Raw genomic sequence first — 23,827 nt, forward strand, 5'->3', positions numbered from 1 at the left:
GAGGGGAGAGTGATCAGGAATCATCAGCATGGATTCATGAAGGGCAAGTCATACCTGACCAATCTGATTAGTTTCTACGATGAGAAAACTGGCTCTGTGGATAGGGGAAAATCAATGGATGTGATTTATCTTGACTTTAGCAAAGCTTTTGATATGGGCTTCCTCAATATTCTTCTCAGCAAGTTGAGGAGTGTGGATTGGATAAATGGATGGTAAGATGGATAGAAAGCTGGCTAGAAGGTCGGGTCCAGCAGGTAGTGATCAACGGCTTGACGTCAGGATGGCGGTCGGTTTCAAGTGGAGTTCCCCAAGGTTCGGTTCTGGGTCTGTTCTGTTCAACATATTTATCAATGACCTGGATGAGGGGTTGGACTGCACCCTCAGCAAATTTGTGGATGACACTAAGTTAGGGGGAGAGGTAGATAGGCTGGAGGGTAGGGACAGGGTCCACAGTGACTTAGATAAACTGGAAGACTGGGCCACAAGAAATCTGATGAGGTTCAATAAGGACAAGTGCAGAGTCCTGCACTTGGGCCGGAAGAATCCCAAGCATTGTTACAGGCTGGGGTCAGACTGGCTAAGTAGTAGCTCTGCAGAAAAGGACCGGGGAGTTGTCGTGGATGAGAAGCTGGACGTGAGTCAGCACTGTGCTGCTGTAGCCAAGAAGGCGAATGGCATCAAGAGGAGCGTTGCCAGTGGATCCAGAGAAGTGATTATTCCTCTTTATTTGGCTTTGGTGAGGCCACATCTGCAGTACTGTGTCCTGTTCTGGGCCCCAAAATATAGGAAGGATGTGGACACACTGGAGAGAGTCCAGCAAAGGGTGACCAAAATAATTCGGGGGCTGGAGCGTATGACCTGTAAAGAAAGGTTGAGGGAGTTGGGTCTGTTTAGTCCGCAGAAGAGAAGATGAAGTGGGGACTTGATAACAGCCTTTAACTTACTGAAGGGAGGCTGAAAAGAGGCTGGAGAGAGGCTGTTCCCCGTGGTCACCGATTGCAGAACACGGATCAATGGTCTTAAGTCGTGGTTGGGAAGGTCCAGGTTGAACATCAGGAAAAATTTTTTCACTTGGAGGGTGCTGAAGCATTGGAATCGTCTACGCAGGGAAGTAGTGGAGTCGCCACCCCTGGAGGTGTTTGAGTCTCGGCTCAACAGAGCCCTGGCTGGGCTGATCTGATGGGTTTGGTCCTGCCTTGGGCAGGGGGCTGGACTTGTTGTCTTTTTAGGTCTCTTCCAGCTCTACTGTTCTTTGATTCTATGACCACACAGAAAACAGACAACCACCACACAAGAAAGGGGTTGGCTGGGGATGCACCCTCACCCCTACCCAGGCCTGTCCTAGCCATGAGCATCCCACCTCCACGTGCCCTTGGGGACAGCTGCAGCTGCCTCCCCCCTAAGTTCATACAGGGACATAGTTGGCTATTCCCCTCCATCAGGGAGTGAGGAGAAAGTGCACATTTGCTGCATTCCTCTCTGGCTGGGCAGTGCAGCGGACCGATGACCCTAGCACTGCCCCAGGTGGGGGACATACACCGGTCCCCTGGGTGTACCTGCTGGAGCTGCAGCAGCCAAGTAGAGATGGATCTCATTTGGGCCCAAAGATGCTGCGGTGACAGTGGGCTAGGACCATGGTCTCTCTCCAGAGTCCCCATGCACTGACCCTCTCCTCTCCAGACACACCTGGAGCAACAACTCAAGTGAAGCATTTTCAATTTATTTAATAAAAAAAAAAAGACACCAAAAATTAATCAAGTTGAGGTTCTGAACAAATACCAGTGTGTCTAGTTCTTTTATAAAGGAGCATGGGTTAACGTAGGAAGGAGTAGACTTTATTTTAGTTCCTTGAATGGCTCCATAACATCACACCCTTGAGGAATGAAAAGCAGTGGCCATGTCTACACTAGCCCCAAACTAATGAAGCGGTGAAATGCATATTCAGTGCTTCATTAGCATTCGAGTGGCCGCGGCACTTTGAAATTGACGCGCTTCGCCGCCGCCCGGCTTGTCCCGACGGGGCTCCTTTTTCAAAGGACCCCACCTACTTCAAAGGGGACTCTGAAGTAGGAGGGGTCCTTTCAAAAAGGAGCCCCGTCGGGACAAGCCGCACGGCAGCGAGGCATGTCAATTTCAAAGTGCTGCGGCCGCTCGAATGCTAATGAAGCTCTGAATATGCATGTCAGTGCTTCATTAGTAAACTTCGAAATGGCCATTTGCGTGGCCATTTCGACGTGTGGGGCTAGTGTAGACGTAGCCAGAATGTTAGTTAATGTGGTTCTCACTGACTTTTTTTGCACAGTGGCCCAGCTTCAAAAATAGTGACAAAGAGAGAGTTACCAGATTTCTCTCCTGTGTGCATTCTCTGATGATCAATAATGTCCAACCAGCCACTGAAAGTTACCCACGTGAGTGCAATCATTCGGTTTCTCTCTTCTGTGAGCTCTCTGATGATTAACAAGAGGCGAGTGTTTCCGAAACTTGTCCCACACACAGAACAGCTGAAAGGTTCCTCTCTGCTGTGGGTTCTCTGATCTGTAAGATTTTAGTGCTGACAAAAGGTTTTCCCACAGTTGGAGCCGGTGAAGGGTTTCTGTCCTGTGTGGGTTCTCCTATGTGTAACAAGGTTTGACCTCTGTGTGAACTTTTTCCCCACAGTCACAGCAGCTATAAGGTCTCTCTCCTGTGTGGATTCTGCAATGACTTTTAAGACTTGAGGAGCATGAGAAGCTTTTCCCACAGTCAGAGCAGTGGAAGAGTTTCTCTCCAATGTGGGTTCTCTGATGATAAATAAGATCTGAGCGCCGACAAAAGTTTTTCCCACAAACAGAGCAGTTGAACAGTTTCTCTCCTGTGTGGATTCTATGATGAGCAACAAGGGTTGACCTCTCACCAAAGCTTTCCCCACACTCAGAGCAGATGAAGGGTTTCTCTCCTGTGTGGCTTCTCCTATGATTAACAAGGTTTCACCTATGTCTGAACCTTTTGCCACAGTCAGGGCAGTTATAAGGTCTCTCTCCTGTGTGGATTCTGCAATGACTTTTAAGGCTTGAGGACCATGAGAAGCTTTTACCACAGTCAGAGCAGCGGAAGGATTTGTCTCCGGCGTGGGTTTTCTGATGCTTAACAAGATATGAGCGTTGACTGAAGCTTTTCCCGCAATCAGAGCAGAGAAAGGGTTTTCCCTGGGTGTGGATTCTCAGATGTTGATCAAGGCCAGAAATGTCACTAAAGCATCTCCCGCACTCAGAGCAGTTGAAGGGTTTCTCCTCTCTGTGGATACTCTGATGTGTGACCAGGTTTGCACTCCTGCAGAAGCTTTTCCCACAGGCAGTGCAGTGATAGGGTTTCTCTCGTCTGTGAATCATCTGATGGGTGAGAAGGTTTGAGTGTCGCCGAAAGCTTTTCCCACAGTCAGAGCAGTGGAAGGGTCTCTCTCCTGTGTGGGTTCTCTGATGATCAATAAGAGCTGAGCGCCAACAAAAGCTTTTCCCACACTCAGAGCAGTGGAAGGGTCTCTCTCCTGTGTGGATTCTCTGATGAGCAACAAGGCTTGGCCTCCGACAAAAGCTTTTCCCACACTCAGAGCAGTTGAAGGGTTTCTCTCCTGTGTGAATTCTCCTATGATTAACAAGGTGTGACCTGTGTCTGAACCTTTTCCCACAGTCAGAGCAGTTATAAGGTCTCTCTCCTGTGTGGGTGATGCAATGACTTTTAAGACTCGAGGACCATGAGAAGCTTTTCCCACAGTCAGAGCAGTGGAAGGGTTTCTCTCCAGTGTGGGTTCTCTGATGATTAATAAGACCTGAGAGCAGCTGGAAGCTTCTCCCACAGTCAGGGCAGATATTGGGCTTCTCTCCTGTGTGGATGGTACAATGACTGTTAAGACTGAAGCTTTTCCCACAGCTTTTCTGTTGTTCGCTCTCTTTAGTGTTTCTCACACCTCTGCTTCCATGGCTGGAGTTATCCTGCCCCTCCCCTGCATGGTTTCCCTGCTGCTTTTCTGGGCTACGCTGACTCTCACAGGTCTCTCTGTGCTCAGGACTCTGAGAAACACGACCTTCAGAGCTTCCCAGGAACATCCCACAGGAGGCCACTTGCTCTGGTTCTTCCAGCTGAAGATTCTCCTCATCATTCTTGAGCAGCATCACTTCACCTGCTGGGACACAGAGAGAACCAGACAGTGTCACTCTCTGTGCACTGAGCTGAAAGAAAAACTCAGAAAGGGAACAGAAAAGGGGGAACGCAGCCAACAGCTGATGGAAAGATTGAAATAACGTGAACTGAGCTGCTCCTCCTTCCTCACAACCCTTCCCCAGAGGAGGGACCCCAGCCCTGCCCCCACCCTCTGGCTGGAGCTGATGACAGGCTGAAGGGTCAGACAGTCTGGATGAAAAAGCCCAAGTGACATCTCGGAGAACACGGAAATCGGTTTCTGAGTCACTTTAGCTCACTGCTCACCTGTGTGTGGGGCGCTGATGATCTCCCCTTTCTCAGCGCCCTGGAGATCTGGGACCCACAGTGCCTCCCCTCGCTCCACCCAGGAGATCACATCAGCTTTGGGAAATCCTGCTGCACTCACAAGGGTACAACTCAGCCTCCCTTCCTGACCTGCTCCATCCCCCACATCCCAGGGCAGGACAGGGCCACTCAACTCAAACAAGACACTCGATTTGGGTTTGTTTTTGTGGATAAAACTAACACAGCTATGCCCAATGCCTGGCACCAGGCAGGCCCCGAATTTAGCCACGTGGAGCGGGAATCCATCAAACCCATGAGAAAACCTGCACAGATACAGACACCATCTTCCTCGCCAAGTGCAAATGGATGGACGTCCCACCGAACGGACTGAAGGTGAAACACTCACTGCAACCGACACACTGCAAGGACTGTGTCGAGAGATTGGTCACACACTCCTACAGACCTGAGGAACCACCTGTTCAGCTTCCTGTGCAGCAAACAGGGAAACATCACAAGGAGCTCTCAACTCTCGAGACTCTCCTAAAAAACAACCTTCCACACAAACGCCCATGTGGCTGGACTTTACTGAAAGGAGACAGGAGAGTTACAACCCACACTGCTCTTCTCTGCAGGACTGTAAACTCTCTAACCTCCTACTTACCGCATGGGGCCACAGTAGTGGTGCCTTTAACTCACCCAGCAACATTGTCAATCTATCCAACCACACACTCAGCCCGGCAGAGGAGTCTGTGCTATCTCAGGGATGCTCTTTGTGCCCCACCAGCCCCACAACATGACACAGTTCTGTGGGGATCTGGAACCCTGCCCCAGTTTTGCCAGGAATACTTTCAACAAGACTCTAAACAGCCCTACAGGCACCATCACACCTCGAGTACAAGAAGAAGAATTCTGCATGGAATCCTTCCTGGCAATCAAAACGACAGACTGGACGTATACATAGAGCGCTTCCGCTTCTGTGCACAGGCAGAAATTGTGGCAAAGCGACATTGCTTATCCCATGACCTCAGCTGTGTGGAATGCAATGTCACCCACAGCCTCAGAAACAGCTCTGGCGTTGTCATCCAAGAGGCTGACAAAGGAGCTGCTGTTGTCATCATGAATAGGTCAGACCATGAAAAGGAGACTCCCAGGCAGCTCTCCAATACCACCTTCTCCAGGCTACTGTCCTCTGATCCCCCTGAGCAGCACACACAGAAACTGCACCGTCTGCTCAAGACACTCCTGACAAAAGCGCAGGAACAGATCTGCACAGACACACCCCTAGAGCCCCAAGATCCATAAATCTAGACATTCTGGAGGCACCATCAGCTCAGGCATTGGCGCTCTCATTGCAGCCTTGTCCAGCTGTGGGGACTCTCGACTCAGACCTTATGTTACCAGCACTCCGAGCTCTCTCTGAAACACCACCGACTTCCTCAGGAAACTGCTATGCACTGGTGATCTTCCTGAAACCACCATGCTGGCCTCCATGGATGTCGCGATCCCTAATACAAAAAAACCCACGTGAAGATGGACTTCAAGCCGTTTGGAACAGTATCCCTGATGATGCCACAGCACAAGTGGTGGTGGAGCTTTGTGACTTTGTCCTCACCCACAAGTACTTCAGATTTGAGGACAATTTATACCTTCAAATCAGTGGCACTGCAATGGGCACCCGCCTGGCCCCACACTGTGCCAACATGTTTATGGCTGACCTGGAACAACGTCCTCAGCTCTCGACCCCTGGCGCCCCTCCTCTACTTGAGCCACATTCATGACATCATCATCGTCTGGACCCATAAGAAAGAGGCTCTTGAAGAGTTCACTGTGATTTTGACAGTTTCCAAACCATCCAGAACCTCAGCCTGGAACCGTCCACACAAGAGATCCACTTCCTGGACACTACTGTGAACATAAGTGATGGTCAGATTAACACAACCCTACACCAGAAACCCCAGGACCGCTATGCTACCTCCATGCCTCCAGCTTCCATCCAGGGCACACCACACGATCCACTGTTTACAGCCAAGCACTAAAGGTACAACCACGTTTGCTCCAATACCTTACACAGAGACAAACACCTTCAAGACCTTTACCAAGCTCTCCTGAAACTACAATACCCCCCTTAGGAAGTGAAGAAACAGACGGACCGAGCCAGATGTGTACCCAGAAGCCACCTGCTACAAGACAGGCCCAGCAAAGAAAACAACAGAACACCAGTGTCCATGAGCTGCAGCCCCCAACTAAAGCCACTCCAGTGCAACATCCATGACCTACAACCCATCCTGGACAATGATCCCTCACTCTCAAAGACCTTGGGAGGCAGGGCCTGTTCTTGCCTGCGGCCAGCCTGCCAACCTTAAACAAATTCTCACCAGCAAGTATAGACCACAACACTGTAAATCACAAACCAAACCTTTCGACAAACCTCAGTGCCAACTCTACCCACCAATGACACCACCACACCTGCTAAACCGGGGTTGTGAGTTCAATCCTTGACGAGGCTATTTAGCAATTGGGGTAAATAGATGCTACAGACAGTGCTTGCTCCTGCCAAGAGGGCAGGGGACTGGACTTAGATAACCTCTCGAGGTCCCTTCCAGTTCTAGGAGACGTGTAACTCCACTTATATTTTAATTTTATTTGAACCAGCGGGGCTTATTCGCCTGCACATCTAAACTGGACAGTCTCTACGTAAAAGAATAAATGGATGCAAATAAGATATCAGGAATGGTAATATACAAAACCTCCCGGGACGCTCAGGAGCAGATTTAAAAGTAGCCATCCTGCAACACAAAAATGTCAAAAGCAGACCTCAAAGAGCAACTGCAGAGCTGCAGTTCACTTGCAAATGTGACACCATCCATTTAAGACTGAACAAAGACCAGGACCAGCTGGCCAAGTTGAAAAGGAGTTTCTCTACTCTGGCTGTTCACATCGCCACATCCTCCATGACTGAATTGCTCTCACTGACTCCAGCCTTCTTCTTGAGTGGGTCTCCCTCCTTTTCTTGTGCCTGTATATTTTTACTGACCTCTGGAATTTCCATGTGGTGCATGTGGTGAATTGGGCCTTTGCCCACAAAAGCTGATGCCCCAGAAAATCCGTTAGTCTATAAGGTGACACAGGACTGCTCTGTGTTTTTGCTCGACTCAAAACGTGAGCTCTGTGAGGGCTGGTAGGGCCGAAACCGAGGCCCCAGGCAGGGCTCAGACTGCAGCTGCCACATGGCAGGTCACTAGAACTTGTGGAGCCAGAGCTCTGCCAGAGCCTCTCTCTCCAAGGGCTCTGTCCTCAAAGCTCCTGGCTGGGGCCTGGTTCCTCTGGCTCTTTGGCTCTGATGCGCTACTTGAATCAGCAGGAGGCAGAGGAAGTTGTCTGAGCAGCGAGGTGAGTCCTGGGCTGGCTGCTTCAGATCCCGCCCAGGCTCCTGCTCTGCGGCCCCTGCCTGCCTGTTGCTGGGTGGGCCCTACCAGCGACCCACAAGAGCTGCTGCTCCTGCAGCCGGCCATGGCGGTGTTTGGCTTTGCTGCTCTCTGGGGGATGTGGCTGTTGTTGCAGCTGGGCTCCCCCTCTGCTATCTCAGTTCTACTCTGCCAGCAGCAGCTTCTCTGCGTGATTTGACACTTTCCTCCTGCAGCACGGGCTTGCTGCTGACTCACGTTCCAGCTGCACTCGGTGCTGTTTCCCTCGGTGCAGGAAGGCGACTGGCAGAAGTGTGGCTGGAGGGATTAGTTACAGCCCCCGTCTCTGCCTCTCCTGCAAACTCCTGCTGAGATTCGAGCTGAGCTTTTGCCTTCACAACGTGACTACTCACTGCCTAGGTTTAGCCCCACTCGGTGTCACATGACAGAACTGGGCACCTCCCAACCATCTTCAAAATCCCCCAATATCGATGAAGGCCGAGGACGCTGGATGAGGTGTGTTATGAGACCTACGGGGAGTGACACTGAATCCCAACTCAGGCACATGTTACTCATAACTGGTTTGTCCTGTGTCTGGTTCCCACCAGTGACTCCTAAGAAAGCAATCTACAGTGCATGGGAGAGCTGGTGCCACTGTCTGGGAGTTTGTGTTTCATTATTCAAGAACTCGCCCTAAATGGTAAGAGCCAGCAGGGGTGCAGCAAACTGGCCCCAGGGGTAACCTGCAGGGACTCAGAGCAGCCGGAACCAGCCCTACAGCTCTGGTACCCGCCGCTCCTGCCAGCGCCCCTCCACTCACACCTCCAGACAAGGCAGATGGTGGGAAGCACATGGAGACCTGGGCTGTGGGAAGAGCAGCATCACTGCCATGTTCCTGAACCTGCTTCCCCTGGGAGGGGCTGTGGAGGGGACAGTCTCTCACAGGGGACCCAGTGATTCCTGGGGCTCACACTCCTGACACTGGGAACAGGGAGTGACCCTGAACCAAAGCTAACCCAGCTGCTGTGAAGCCCACACAGCCTGTGACACCCCCAGGGACAGGACTCCTCACCCAGCCAGCGCACGGTCTGGTAATTCTCCTGCATCACATCACTGTAGAGGGCTCTCTGCCCTGGGGCCAGCAGCCCCCATTCCTCCTGGGAGAAACACACAGACACATCCTCCAAGGTCACCTTCTCCGCCACCGCCATGTCCTCGCTCTGTCTCTGCAGGGCCAGGGCTGCTCTGGAGCCAGACATGGGGGCTCTGCACCTGGTAGGGGAAAAGCGCAATGGAAACACTTCAGACGGGGCTGGAAGCTGCTCTGCATCCCCCGGCTCCCCACACTCGTTCCCTGGGGCACACGTGCTGCACACGCACATTTGGGGAAACGCTCGAGTCTCACAGAACCACCTCACACAAGTCAGATCCTAAATCCGTCCTCGTTTCTCTCCGGACGCGGCCTGAGCCCCAGCACTGCTGCGCACTGGAGTGTGTCCCACGGAAACGTCACGTGGTTAGTGACACACCACGGGGACAAGCCCGGAGGAAGGGAGCAGCTGAAGGGACAATGAGGATCACTGAACTGCACCGCGGGGGAGCACAGGCACCGTGCGACGAGCGCCCGGCCCCACTGGGGAACCGGGGGTGGGGGACACAAGCCCACCCAGAGCTCTCGGATCCCCTGCGGGGGGGGGGGTGCAATGGAGTCAGGGCCCCAAATCACTGAGGGGGACAAGGGAGAAGAAAACCAGGGGGGTGCAGAGGCCCTGGGGCGAAAACAAGGGAGCTGGGGGAGAACCGAGCACAGAGCCCCCAGCACCCACTGGTCCCTGCGGGGTGCAGAGCCCGCGGGCGCCGCCCGGAGACTCCGCCTGGAGGAGGGAGTGGAACCAGGAGCGAAAACCGGCCCCGAGTCACAGCCCCCCCGGCCGCCCCCGCCCCCCTCCCCTCCCCGGGCGCCCCGGAGCCGGGTGGGGGCGAGTGCGGGGCGCTGGGGCGGCGCCTCTTTGCTCCCCGCGGGGCCCAGCGCCGCGAGCCGCCCGCAGCACGAGGCGAACAAGGCGCCACTGCCGGAGAACGGGGCGGCCCGGCCGGGACCAGGGGAGGGGCTGGGGCGGGGGGGCCCCCGCACGGAGCGTCCGAGAGACAAACGGGGGGGGCGGAGTCACTTCCCGGCACGGCCGGGCCCCGCCTCACCTGGCGGCGGCTCCCTGCGGGGGGGGGTCTCCGGGCGGCGGCAGGAAACTGGCTCTTAGGAAGTGACGTCCTGGAAGGAGAAGGTGAAGGACGTAGAGGAAGTGACGCAAGAGGGAGGGGGTGAGAGGGGAAGTGACGTAAGGGTGAGGCGGGGGCGGGCTGCGGTGGGGGCAGATGTGGGGGGGGTTTGTCCCACTCACAGGCTGTGCGGGTAAAACTGTCCGGAGCAGGCGGCTGCCCCCGGCCTGGCTCTGCGCCTGCGGGAGACGGATCAGTGGCCGCTCGTAGCTCCAGCGACATCCACCCCCGCCACCGCGGGCTGCGTCAGGGGCGAGCAGCAGCTGGGAAGGGGTCCCTGCATCGAACCTGCCAAGGGCTCGTCCTGTGTGTCCCGCCTCTTCCCGCCCCCCGCTCCCATTGGCCGAGCTGCCTGTCAGCCCTGCCCCCCCCACTCCCATTGGCTGAGCTGCCCAGCTCGAGCTCTTCGCCCGGCTCCGCACTGGTCTCCCGCCGCGCATCGCTGTTGCTCTGAATCATCCCGGCCCTTCACCCCGCCCCGCCCCGCCCCGCCCCAGCGCTGTGCGCAGCCTCCCCACAGCCCCAGAGGGGAGAGAGTCTGTGCTGGCCTCGCCCCGGCCCGGCCCCGCCCCCTCGCCCCGTCAGTCCGGCCCCAGCAGCTCGTCCCGGCCCGTGTCTGTGGTTTCCCCGCGGGAGTTTGTTCTGTGCCCCACGTGGTCCCCAGGCGGGCAGATTTCCTGGGCTGGGGTCAGTTCCCCTCCGGGCCCCTCCCTCCCTCCCGCCCCCAGCCTGGATTGCCCGTGTCAGGGGCGGCTCTTCTCTCCGCCCGCCCGCAGCCGGGGGCGCTGTCACCGGGCACCGCTTGGGGGCGTCTTGTGCCCCGACCCTCGCAGCGGCCCCGCTTTGTACGTGTCCCAGTGCGGAGACCGCCGTGTGTGAAACCCCCTTTTCAGTTCCCAGCCCCTGTCCGTCCCTGACACACACCCGCGTCCTGCAGCGCTGGGAAGAGTCACACGTGTGCGGGGGGTGCGGGGGCAGGAACGCAACGCTGCTGCAGGCTGGGAGGGGTGTGTCTGCCAGAGCTCATCTGCATGGGAATGCAAAGGGCGCGTGTGTGACACCTGCCAGGCAAAGCCTCGTGGGGAGCGAGTCAGCCCTGAGATCTGCTCCCTTGTAAACACCTCGTTGTAAAACCACAATTTATGCTGACACTCAGTGTGGGAGCTGTGAGACCTCACCAAGGCTCTGGGTTGTTGTGGGGGACAGGGCAGTCGCCATGGCTGCATCAGACATTGATTACACGGGGCTCCCTGGTTTAAAGCCTTGTAAGAAAAAAGTGGAGGTGCAGTGGTTAAGCCAGCTTGGTGAGTGCCTTGGTCCTGTCGGTGTAAGTCTGGCTTGCCTAGTTCTTCCCTGCTGTTGAAAGGCAGAGCTGGTGTGATGAAGTGGGGGATATCTGTGTGTGTGTGAGTGGCTCACAGAGGGTGTGGGGCTCCTGCTGAGGGTAACCTTGACGACCAGGTAACACCTTTGTACTGCAGACAAAGGAGGAGGTGGAGCCTGAGGGGTTTGAATTGGAACTGGGAGTTGGAAGCAGTTAGTCTGGGCTGGGAGAGAGAGAGAGACAAAGGAGGGGGCTAGGCCCCAGCTCTGGGGGCCCCTCGGGGCCTCCTCTCCCCAACATGGATTGGACTGGCTGTCTCTGCCTGCTGTACTGACTCCTCTGTATGATGCTGTGTCCTGTCGGCTAATAAACCTGCTGTTTTCCTGCTGAGTGAGAGACTCTCCTGCCTGCGGACAGGGTGCAGAGCTTGGGGGACCCCAGAACCCCATCACACTGGTGTCAGAAGTGGGATGTTCTGCACCCCGAGGATGGAGCATCCAGCAGTAAGTGACCGGGGCCCTGGAAGAAGTGGGGCCTGCGAGACCCAGGTGTGCTGACGGGCAGTGAGGTGCAGTTTCCCAAGGCGGAGGAGCCTGCGGCCGAACCCAAGCAACTGCGGTCGTGGTCCTCGAGAGGGGGTGTCACACCCGAGGAGGGGTTACCCCTGGGAATCTGTTGGAGTCGGTCCCAGAAGGTGGAGGGGCCGAGAGCCCAACCCCCAGGAACAAGTGACCCCTGAGGAGGCTGACGCTGAATGAGTTCTTCCCAAGACAGTGTGCTCATGGTCCCTGAGAGCGTGTGTCACACTGAAGAAGGGGTTCCGCTGGGAGTCTGTTGGAGTCGGTCCCAGAGGGCAGAGGGGCCTACGGCCTAACCCCGGGCAGCTTGTGACCCGCAAGAAGCCTGGCACACTGAAGGGATTCTTCCAGGAATCGTGGGGTGCAGAGGGCATCAGCCTGAGAGCCTGCAACCACGCTGAGCAACTCCGCTGTGAAGTGGCAGCACCTGGAAACTGAATCGAGATTAAAGAAGCAGGACAAGGCAGAGTGGATGTGCAGTGGCAGAGCTGAGGGTTAAGGAGAATCCTGCAGAGGTGAGCCCGGATCGGGGCAGGGAACCCTGGACTGCATGGAGTTCTGAACCGAGTGGCCTGCCACAGCTCAAGGAGGGAAGGAGCGATTCCAACCCATCATCTACTAGTGGCCAAGACAGACCTGCGAAGAGTTTTCCAGGCCTGGGCCAAGGAAGGTCCCTGTGTGTTTGTGCAGGAAAGCAGCTGATCCACTGGGTATGGCAAGTTGTCTGTGAAAGAAGCTGCTTCACCTTCTGTGTGTGTGTGGAGACCAGCCGGGGGGACTGGGACAAAGGAGAGAGTGTCTCTCATTGTCTGTCTGTGTTGAACAGCAGCAGCAGCCTGGGGAGAGAGCAGAGCCTGCGTTTGGAAAAGGTGCCAATGAGGAAACTAGCCCATTGTCTGAGGAGGATTCCTCAGCCTAGGGTGGCTGGAGAAGGATCCACCAGAAAAGAGCATTCCAGGTGTGTCTCTGAATCCAGCCATGGGGGCTGGAGCAGAGGGAATGGCTCTGGGATGGGCTGTGGTATCCCTGCTAAGGACACTGGTCCTTGGTGCAAGAAAAGTGCTTCTGCTTCTGGGGAAGTGAATCCTTTGCCTGAGCCTGTGGGGGCTCGAGATGGAGCCAGGATCCCAGAGCTGGATCTGAGGGCAGCTGAAGCCCAGATGGGAAGTGGGCCTACCTCTGTGTCTCTCAGGGGGGATGATGCTTTAACTTGGTCTAATCCAGTTAGTATCATCAGGGAATCCCAGAGACCAGACGATTCTGGTACTTGTTCTTTGCCTGATGCTGAGGTGTCACTGGGAGGGGTGAGAGGACTCTGTCCTACCAGAGTCATCCTCTCACCAGGACACAAGAACAGACGGGCAATGGAGTTACGCTGACTGATGAAGATAAAGGAACTGGTAGCAGAAGAGAGGAAAGGGATCCTAACCTTCTGTCCGGTGGTACTGGCTGTCTGCCTGGAGGGGGATTACATGGGAATCTGCCTAACGGGCCAGAAGTGATCCTGGGTGTAGGTGAAACCCAGGAGCTGGTTGTGGCTCAAGGGAGCAGTGCCCCTGTGGAGCAAGACAGGGGTGAGTTGTTGTTTGGGGGAGCTCTTGAGGAAGAGAATTTCCCTGAAACTTTTCCTGACCCGTCTGTGGGGACTGCAGAAAATGGGAGTGAGGTGAAGGAGAGTGAACAGGAGAGGTGCTTGTCTGTAAGCACCAGAGCAACCCTTTGCCTGGGGAGAAGTTTGTTTCAGCTCCTGATGGCCAGGACCTGCCTGAGTGTGAAACCACTGGCTGTGCTCTGGAAGGGTCCAAAGCAGGCAGTGTAAAAGTTTCTCAGGAATTGGAAGTTGGTGCAAGTAAAGTGAAAACTATCAGGGAATGTGAGCAGCCCTGCGAGAACCAAATAAAACAGCTGCACAGTCAGTCTCTGTAGGATGCAGGAGAGCGCCAGCAATTCCCCATCTCCAGATGGTGGAAACACTTATATTCTTATACTGGACTCCACTTCTGATTCCATGGGGAGGCAGTAGTTGGAGGTGGAAGGACGAAGGAGCTGTGGGCCTGGTGGGCCAGTAAGGGATAAACAGGGATTCCTTCATGTGGATTCTGCGTCTGGGACTCACAAAACAACTCTCAGAAAGCAGTTTGGTTTGCAAATTTCCAGACTGGTGGGGGGGGCCATCTCCCTGAGATCATCAATGGCCCAGCTCTTGTTAGAAGAGAGGGCACAGCCAGAGAGATCAAATTTCCACCCCAGGGGGCAAGAGAGAAGATTAGAACTTGATGGTGCTAAGAAAGGCCTCAGCCATTTATCCCCAAAATACCAGATTCTCAAGGAGGTTACACAAAAGTTGTGGTCTACCAAAGAGCAACGTAAATGTACAGTTGCAATGGGTTTGTTCTGTTACTCACGCTGACTGCTGTAACCAAGGGGTGCTGCTACCAAAAGCTGTAGAATTGTACCATGCACTGAATGTTTGAAAAGAGCCATGTGACATGATGACATTGATGTAGAAGCATAAATTGTATGCTAAAGGAGTCTGTAACTCTGAAATGTCACCATTGTTCCCTGTAACTAGTCTTGCAACCTCTGACATGAGAAGGAACATTCCAAACCTATTGTGTGGCATGGAAGGGGAAACTGAGGCACACAGCCATTGTGGTGGTCTGGCTAAATGCCAAGGATGGAAGCATTTGTACCTTCCGTTACTGGACTGTAACTGAATTCCAGACATTGGCTGGAGCAGCTGTATGGACTGGTGGTCAGATGGGGCAGGACCCAGACCACAAAAGACCTGTTTGATCTGTTGGTGCTGCAGCATCTGTATGGGCTCTGCCCGCCCGACTTGAGAACGTGGCTGACGGACCGGGGCCGAAGCAGCGAGACCAACCAACCCAAGGGAACTAAAGGAACTTGCCCAGCTGCATCACATGAAAAGGGCCAAGACCAAGCTCCTGACTTGGAGCCTCCCCCAGCAGGACTATGATGTGGAGGTGGTGCACATCGAGGGGAGAACAGAGGGTACAGCCAATGCCCTGTCACAAGGGGAGAGCCCCGAACTTCCCCAGGTCACCAGTTGAGTGACCCCGCTCAGTTCGGTCTGGAAGGGGGGAGAGATGTGATGGAGTGGGGGATACCTGTGTGTGTGTGAGTGGCTCACAGAGGGTGTGGGGCTCCTGCTGAGGGTAACCTTGACGACCAGGTAACACCTTTGTACTGCAGACAAAGGAGGAGGTGGAGCCTGAGGGGTTTGAATTGGAACTGGGAGTTGGAAGCAGTTAGTCTGGGCTGGGAGAGAGAGAGAGACAAAGGAGGGGGCTAGGCCCCAGCTCTGGGGGCCCCTCGGGGCCTCCTCTCCCCAACATGGATTGGACTGGCTGTCTCTGCCTGCTGTACTGACTCCTCTGTATGATGCTGTGTCCTGTCGGCTAATAAACCTGCTGTTTTCCTGCTGAGTGAGAGACTCTCCTGCCTGCGGACAGGGTGCAGAGCTTGGGGGACCCCAGAACCCCATCACAGCTGGCTACGAGGATGTTTATAAAACCCTGTGTGAGAAATGTCAGGAGCTCTAATGCCAAAGTGGCAACTGAGGCCATGTCGAGCTCCAATCAGAGGGTTCTGTCTTTGGGGAAGCCTAAGCAGTGGGGTGAGGAACTGTGGTGGTGGATGACAGGGGGAGGCTGGTAGGAAGCCCCTCAGACGACGGTGGGTGGCCTGTGGCAGCAAGGGGAGGCTGCAGACAAGTGGACAGCTGGTACTGCCCTGGTAATGAATGTATCTGCGGGCTTTGGGTTTGGGACTGCGCTGCAGAAGGTTCACCCTGTAACTGTGTGTATGGGGTAAAGGGCCAAGAGCCCCAGCAAGAGACTGGGTTCTACTGCATATGGGGATGGTAGCTGGGTAAAGGGGGTTTGTCTCTTCTTTGCTTAGATATACTGCATCTGTCACTGTAACCTTGGGGTAGGTAATGGTCCTTAAAGAAGCCATTTCTATCTCAGACTCTGTGCTTGCGAGGGGGGAGAACCGCCTTCCAGGCACCCCGCATGGGGGTGAAATTGTCCCAGGCCACTGGGTGGGGGCTCGAGCCGGTTGGTTGTATCCTTGACAGGAAAACCCCACCAAAGTTGAACCTGCCCTTCTGGCAGGCACGTGGCATTAACAGAAGGTTTCTAAATTCTTTTGCTAGTCTTTAAAGTGCTACTTGACTGCTTTTTGTTTTGGTTCTGCAGTCCGTCCAGGGTTAACAGCTCGATGGCGTCAGCATGCTGCAGCGAGGGGACAGGCTTCATGCAGATTAGGTGATGTCTTTGGGAGCGAAACAGCCACCACAGAGGCAGCTCGCAGGTCTGGTGGAATAACTCGTTTTAAAGCTGAATGATCAGGTGGGAGAGGTTTTGCTTTGAGCAGCTAGAAAGGAGCTGCAGGATGAAGAAAGTAGGTGTACTTGCTGATCTGTAAAGATCTTGTTGCAATGCTCACGTGTGTTGCGTTCGGGTGAGTCGTCATGCCATCGAAAAGTGTCCAGATGGGTGGGCTGTGTAAAATTGTTTGAAAATGGTATCGCCTCTCGGCCTTTTGTGGGCTCAGATCAAGTGTAGTATCTGTTCTTATCAGTTTAATATCTGATATGTTCTCTATCTGAGAACTGTATATTAAATGGATTTTTGGAAGAGGGAGATGGAATAGGGGCTTGCTCCATCCACTCCATGCATCGACCTGGTATTGCAGTGCTTCCCGAAGTGGTGTACTTCCCTTTCAAGGGAAATGCATTTGGTGAAAAATTAGATTTTGAGTGTGAAGGTCTCGTTTTTCTGAACCAAAAACAAGGCTTTTAATATGCAGACTTATTCAAAGAATCATTTACAGTTTTGCTTACAGGTTGTGTTTTTATTTGTTGTGATCTTCCAAGTTACTATATAAATGGCTCCTTTAAAAGTTACTCAGGAAGTGGTGAAATACGTGTTTAACATTTGGAATAATGACAGAAGCTCCTGGGTGACATGCCTGTTTGTTGTTTCAGACAATCTCCCAACCTTACGAGGTTTCTCACTAACGGCCACAGTCTATAAGCCCAGGAATAGCAGTCCTGGAACCTTTCCCTGCAACAAAGCCCGCTGCTCGCTTTCTCCACATCTCTTCTCTGGAAATACCCTCACTGGACCTAATCAGGTTACTCACAGAATCACGGGCACTTTCTCATGCTCCTCTACTAACATCATATATGCCAACAGTGCCCAGGTGCTTCGTATATTGGGTGGACTTCTAACTCCCTTAGACAAAGGGTCAATGGGCACAAAACAGACATCAAAACGCTCCAGATCCACAAACCAGTTAGTCAACCTTTTCATGGAACGGGGCATTCTGTCGATGACCTCAAGGGATGTGTGTTGCAGAAAAGCAATTCTTGCTCCGCTTTGGAAAGAGAAACATCTGAACTGGCTTTTCTATTCAAATTCGGCACATTAACACATGGTTTCAATCATGATGGGAACTTTCTGAGTCACTATAGGGGCTTGTCTGCATACTTGGCTCAATCTAATTCTTGGCCTTCCCCCCCCGCCACCCCTCCGCTCTCTGATTTGCTCCCCTTGATTACCTTTTTCCGATTTGTCCTCCTTGCTTACCGTTTTGGTTCTCTGTGCCTTAAATCTTGAGTCTGTTCTGGTCTGGCTCTGGTCTGAAGAAGTGGGTCTGTCCCAGGAAAGCTCATCACCTAATAAACCATTTTGCTAGTCTTTAAAGTGCTACTTGACTGCTTTTTGTTTTGCTATTTATCATCTGTAAAAGCAGTTAAATGCATATTTAGCACCTCATTAGCAAGTGCGTGGCTGGGGCACTTTGGAATTGCAGCGCTGGTCTAGATGGGGGTCCTTTTCAAAAGAACCCCGGCAACTTCGAAATCCCCTTATTCCTATCAGCAAATTAAAATAAGGGGATTTCCACATCTGGACCAGCTGCGCAGCGCGAGCCGCTGCAATTTCCAAGTGCTGCCCCCCACCCCGCCCCCCGCATTCTAAAGAGAGTCTCATTAGTAATCTTCAAAATGGCGATTTGCATGGACACTTTGAAGTTTTGGGCTAGTGTAGACATAGCCACTTTGTTTGATGTGACTCTGGATTTCTCCCCTTCCTACCGCTCTTCTGATGTGCCCACTTTGATTCCGATTTGTCAACCTTGATGACTACTTTTGGTTGTCTGTGCCTTAAATATTGAGTCTTATGGTCTGAAGATGTAGGTCTATTCCAGAAAAGCTCACCGCTTAATAAATTATTTTGTTAGCCTTTAAAATGCTCATAGACTGCTCTTTTTTTTGCAGAGAAAAGAATCCAAGTGTTTGTAAGAGGCAGGTCTGCTCTAGGTCAGCAGGCCTCCAGGGCTGGTGAAAGCAGAGGGCTGCAAGTCCCCTTCATCAGCACTCCCATGATAAAAATTGTTCCAGCCCCCCTGGCCAGACCTGGTTTGGTTAACCATTAAGAACAGATTGAAACTTTTTGATTGTGCAGGTTTAAGACAAAGAGGAGACGCAACTGAAGACAGTTGGCAGTTTTTCCATGGGGCCTAAAAGGGCCTAAAAGCAAGCAAGCTGCACCCCTGTAGTATAAAACTCTTTCAGTTCTGTGTAATGTTCACCTGTATCTGACATTGAATTCAGTGTGATGGTTTTGAAATTAACTTGCTGTTCAGTCTCAGTACTGATTGTATCTGTGCTAATGAAAGCTCCTTGTGTGAGTGAGAATGGATGCTGTACGTATGCGAGACTGTCACCAGACGTTCCAGGAAGCGATCAGGACAGACCCTTCGTGCTGCAGATCATTACAAGGTGAGCAGTGGGCAACTCTAGAGAAGGAGAGAGGCGGTGAGAAACAGTCCTCAGTCAGCAGTAGCAGGCTGGGCCAATAGAAGACGAGCCTGTAGAGTGAGAGGGAAAAGGTGAGCAGTGGGCGCATTGCCACCTAGAAAGGCTGGCGCACTCTGGGATGAAGCGGGGCTTTGCCCACGAGAGCTTATGCTCCAGAATGTTAGTCTCTGAGGTGCCCCAGGACTTGTTTTTCTTACAGGGCACTGCAGGGCAGTCCCAAGGGGGTATTAACCCTGAGCGAAATGCAAGTCCCCTCTCTCATGCGCTCTGCTTCTGCTTGTCCCCCTCCCCGCCCCCGCTCCCCCCAGCTGTTGGTCACCCCTTGGGAACAAGGCTGGGATGTTGGCCCAGCTGAGTTGGTGCTTCCTCTGTAAAACCCGGGCTCAGACTCAGCTTTCCCGTTAACTTTTCCCAGGCACCTGTGGAATGAATTTGTTCCGTGCACCCCTCATGGGAAATGTGACACGTCCCCTCCATATCAGTAGTCTGACAAAGCGTGGGGGGGGTGAGGTCAAGGGGTTTGGCGTGTGGGAGGGGGGCTCAGGGCTGGTGCAGAGGGTTGGGGGTGAGGGTGCTGCCTGGGCGTGCGGGCTCTGGGGTGGAGCCAGGTCTGAAGGGCTTCGGGTGCCGGCTGGCTCCGGGCTACAGCAGAGAGGACCCCACCCCAGCTCTCCCCCCAACACAGCCCCCAGGCTGAGGCAGGGGGAGGCGCCACGTGGGGCTGGGCTGGGAGATCGGCATCCCTCCCCTGCCCTCAGTGGGTCTGGGGCTGGCGGGGGCTCCCCTGGGCCGGGGGGTTCCCCAGCTGCAGCAGGTCCCTGCCAGGCTGGGGCGCCTTTCCCCTGACAGCGGCAGGCTCGGGCCAGTTGGGTCCCGCAGCGCCCTGCTTGCAGGGGACGTCGCCCCAGGTGACCTCCGAGAGCAGCGTTCACCCCCAGCGGGGCTAAGCGGCGCCACGTGTCCCCCACCCCCGGGAGCAGCCCCAGCTCCTCGCCCCCGCCAGGAGGCCCGGCCCCGGCACAGCCCAGCGCCGAGCTCCCCGCACAGCGGCCAACGCCCCGTGAGCTCAGCGCCCCGGGAGGGGCTGGCCGGGGAGCCCCGTTACTCCCGGAGCAGCAGCCGGGCGGGGCGGGGCGGGGCACGTCCCCTTCGCGTCCCGCTCCCCCAGGCGCGCGGGAGCTGCAGGGGCGGCCCCAGCGCGGCAGCGGCGGAGGGCGCCGGGCTCGAAACTCGGCTCGGGGGAGCCCGCGGGCGCGGGCGGCTTTAGCGCGCCCCCTGGCGGCGGCAGGTGGTCACTGCCGGCAGGGAGCTGAAGCCACCGAAGCAGCCGCCCGGGCTGACCAGACCCTCCCAGCACCTGGTGTGACCCAGACATTCCCCGCCCCAGCGTGATCTGACCCAGAGCCCCTCCACCGCCTTCCAGCCTTGCCTGATCCAGACCCCCGCCCACAATGCTTCCACCCCCCCCCGCCCCCGGCACCCCCCAGTCTGGTGTGAGCCAGGTGCCCTGCTGCAAAGCCCTGAGTAGTTTCCGGGGTCTGCCATCAATCAAACTTTAACCACGCCCTCTTTCCCTTGAGCCACGCCCCTTTCCCCAGCTGCTCCGTCCCAGCTCTGCCCACCTGTCCTTGGCAGTCGTGCCCTGGTGCGTCACTTCCGGGGGTGTGGCCTACCAAAATCAAACCTTCGCCACAACGCCTTTTCCCTTCAGCCACGCCCCAGCCCTTTTAGCTCCGCCCACCCCTTTCACCAGAAGTCCCACCCCCTTAACCCTTTCGACCCTCCCTCCTGTCACCAGAAGTTCCACCCCAACCTTTTTAGGCCCGCCCCGTGTCACCGGCAGACGTGCCCTTGGGGGGCAGGAGTACATCGGGGTCAAGTGAGACACGTGCCTGGAAGGAAAGGGTGTCATGCGACCCCTCGAAGGACTCGCCCCGCCACCCTCTACCAATCGGAGCGCAGCGCTACCCCCAGAAAGAGGCCATCTGGCTCCAAGGGCGCGTGTTTCAGAACTGTGCAAACGCTGAGCGGGAAGAGGGACACTTTCAGCACCCCTGCCAGGAATTCGGACGTTGTTCATGTGCCGACGGGTCTCCGCCGCACGTGGAGAAAGCGCCGCATCCGCGACAGCTCCGAGGGGAGCCCTTTGGCCCAACCCTTGTTGACGGATACACCGGAACCCGACCCCGAAACCCAGCCGCTCTCGAGGCGGCCCGACAAGGTAGACGGCCTCTCTCTGTCCTCCCCTACGGAGGAAGGCGGCCGCAGCTTGCAGGAGTCGGACAAGGAGAACGGAAAAGAAGCCAAAGAGGGAAGAAACGAATGAGCGAGGTGGGGGGGCAGTGTCATGGGATTTTGTGAAAACCTAAAACGACCCCAGGATCTTGCATTATTTTCTTTCTGGGAACCTCTCCAGAGCTCGACAGGGCCTTCCTTGAGGACCCAGAGCCCCAGGACGACGTTGTGTCAGAGAACGAAGATGAAATGGGCCCACCTTGGTTTTGCTCAGCACCGATACGAACCACTGAAGATAATGCCAAGGACGACGGCTATGAGGAATTTAGGAAGAGGCTTGGTATGGAAGTGGCTGAGCCAGTCCCACGTCGTCAGTGTAAAAAAGGTCTGCGTTCGATTGTACGCGATGCTGTTTATGCTGTCCTCAAGCACTGCCTCAGGGAAAAGCTTTTTGAAGATTGTGAGGCCTGTGTCATAGGTGCACCAGGCCAAAGGCACCAGGACTTGATGGCCCCTTAGAGACTCACAGAGATTTTGGAGCATATGCTTCAAAATGTCTCTCAAAAAATTCTGTCTGAATTGTTCTGGGCCTGGAGCTTCAGGCACCTCAGTCCCCTCCTTAATAGGGCCCTGGGCACATCCAGCGCCCTCTCACCTGCAGCAGCTCCAGCACCGGCTGCTGACACGTCCCCTCCAGCTGTGTGTTGAGGGCGCCAGCCCGGGAAATCTTCTCCCCCAGCTGGGTGGCATTTTCCTCCCCCCTCGGCCCGATCTCCTGGGCCAGCTCTCCCAGCCGTGCCAGCAGGAGAGGCTCTTGTTCAGCCAGGAACTCCCACGCCACCAGCTGCCTCTCCACGGCCGTCTGCCGCCGGGGTGTGCAGAGGGGCCGGGCTGGCCACGGGGAGAGGGACACAGGACATGGGCTGTTCCGCGCTGCCCGGGGCTTTTCATTCACAACTCAGCCGGGCCTAGCCAGCTCGCAGCCCCGAAAGAAGGCAGCCCCAGCGACTCCTGTGAGGAGCAGCGAACAGGAGCAGCTCCCAGGCAGCTCGCCTTTGGGAGGAGCCACATACCTGTTCTCACCTTTCTCGTACGGGGTTTCTCTTGTGCCCTCCAAGGCGGCACTAGAAACAAATAAGGGATCTCTGTCAAGGGAGCAATGGAGAGTGACGTGGCTGGGGAGAGCTCTGGGGTTGTGACCTGCGTGGCATGTGCCGTGTTTGTCTTCCTCCCGAATGAGAGAGAGGATTTTCTCTGGCCCAGGGGTGAGCTGGGAGCCATTTTAGAAGAGAAGGTGAAAGGACTTGAGGCACAAATCCCAACCCTCAGGTCCGTCAGAGAAGGTGAAGTGCGACTTGGCTCAATCTAATTCTTGACCTTCCCCCCCCCCCACCTCACCCCTCCGCTCTCTGATTTGCTCCCCTTGATTATCTTTTTCCGATTTGTCCTCCTCGCTCACCGTTTCGGTTCTCTGGGCCTTAAATCTTGAGTCTGCTCCGGTCCGGCTCTGGGCTGGAGAAGTGGGTCTGTCCCAGGAAAGCTCGTCACCTAATAAACCATTTTGCGAGTCTTTGAAGTGCTACTTGGCTGCTTTTTGGTTTGACAGTGTAGAGACGAGCGGGGCTTCCTCTCTGTTACTGGGCTCCCCGTGCGCTGCGGACACACCCGCTGGGGGGTTGTGTTGAACACGTGTCCGTGGCCTCATCTGTGGTTGTGGTCACTGGGTTGTCGCACTCCCAATGGAGTCGGCCCGTGTGACTGGGACCCCCCTGGGCGCAGCTGTGCGGGGGGGGGGGCGGTCGGGCGCTGGCGGCTGGAACCGGAACTAACCGGTTTTTCCCGCCCTTTTCCCTCAGCGTTCCATCCCCTCAGAGCTGTTTGCCCCCCAGGGCGCCAGGGGCAGGTTCCCCCCAGGCGTCTGTCAGAGCCGGGGTCGGATGGATGGATGGAGGGACGGACGGACGGACGTCCCAGGGCGGCTGCCCGGCTCTGCCCCCACCCCCGCAGCAGCAGCGCTGTCTGGCCCAGGGCAGAGCCAGCGCGGGCGTCACGCTGCCCAGCGCCGGCCGGCTGCTGCCTGCCAAGGGAGGGGAAGGAGGAGATCGTCCTCCCACCCGCCCGTCTGTCCCCTCACGCCCCATCCGCACCCCTGCCCCCGCCGCCCAGCTGCTGCCTCCCTCCGCTCCCACCGCCCAGGGACTCCTCAGCGCCCCCCGAGGGCTCCCCGCAGGCCAACGGCCGCAGGTCCTGAGCACCCGCCGCCCTGACGGACGCCACCCGGCGCTGCCCGAGGGCAGAGCTCTCCGGCCGGGGGCTGAGCGTGTGGGGTGTGCAGGGCGCTGGGCTGGGGCTGGGCTTCCTGCCCACTGCGACGTCCCCGGTCCCAGCACCGGGTGTTTCATTCCATTATTCCCTGAGAGTGACCCCCCCAACCCCCACCCCCACCCCAAAGCTGTGGCCACCCCCTAGCTCAGGCCGAGCTCCCCTGTGGGGAGCCACGGTTCCCCTGTGGCACTTCGTCCCCACTGCCTCTCTGCTCAGCTCAGCTCACCTGCGGCCAGGCCCAGCCCCAGCCCCAGCCCCCATGACCTCCCCCTCCAGAGCTGAGGTTGGGGCTGGACCCCCCGAGCTCACCCTGGGGCCTGGCTCAGTGCTGCAGGCTGGCCCGAGCCCCCCACACCCAGTGCCCCATCCC

The 23,827-nt window shown here is 55.7% G+C and overlaps 1 long non-coding RNA gene, 1 other non-coding gene and 1 pseudogene across 2 annotated transcripts; 1 reads left to right on the top strand and 2 right to left on the bottom strand.

Moving 5' to 3' along the window:
* Positions 1-2,203: 2,203 nt before the first annotated feature.
* LOC142024602 (uncharacterized) lies at positions 2,204-3,905 on the bottom strand (annotated as a pseudogene).
* Positions 3,906-4,104: 199 nt separating this feature from the next.
* On the bottom strand, positions 4,105-10,097 carry LOC142025011 (uncharacterized). Its single transcript, XR_012648575.1, has 3 exons — positions 10,065-10,097; positions 9,059-9,137; positions 4,105-4,156 (listed from the first exon to the last, which is right to left on the bottom strand). It is a non-coding gene; the product is annotated as an uncharacterized LOC142025011 (long non-coding RNA).
* A 6,500-nt stretch (positions 10,098-16,597) lies between these two features.
* On the top strand, positions 16,598-16,791 carry LOC142025396 (U2 spliceosomal RNA). Its single transcript, XR_012648667.1, has one exon. It is a non-coding gene; the product is annotated as a U2 spliceosomal RNA (small nuclear RNA).
* The last annotated feature ends 7,036 nt before the right edge of the window (positions 16,792-23,827 follow it).

Source organism: Carettochelys insculpta, chromosome 22, assembly GCF_033958435.1.
Source record: "Carettochelys insculpta isolate YL-2023 chromosome 22, ASM3395843v1, whole genome shotgun sequence".
Lineage (NCBI taxonomy): Eukaryota > Metazoa > Chordata > Testudines > Carettochelyidae > Carettochelys > Carettochelys insculpta.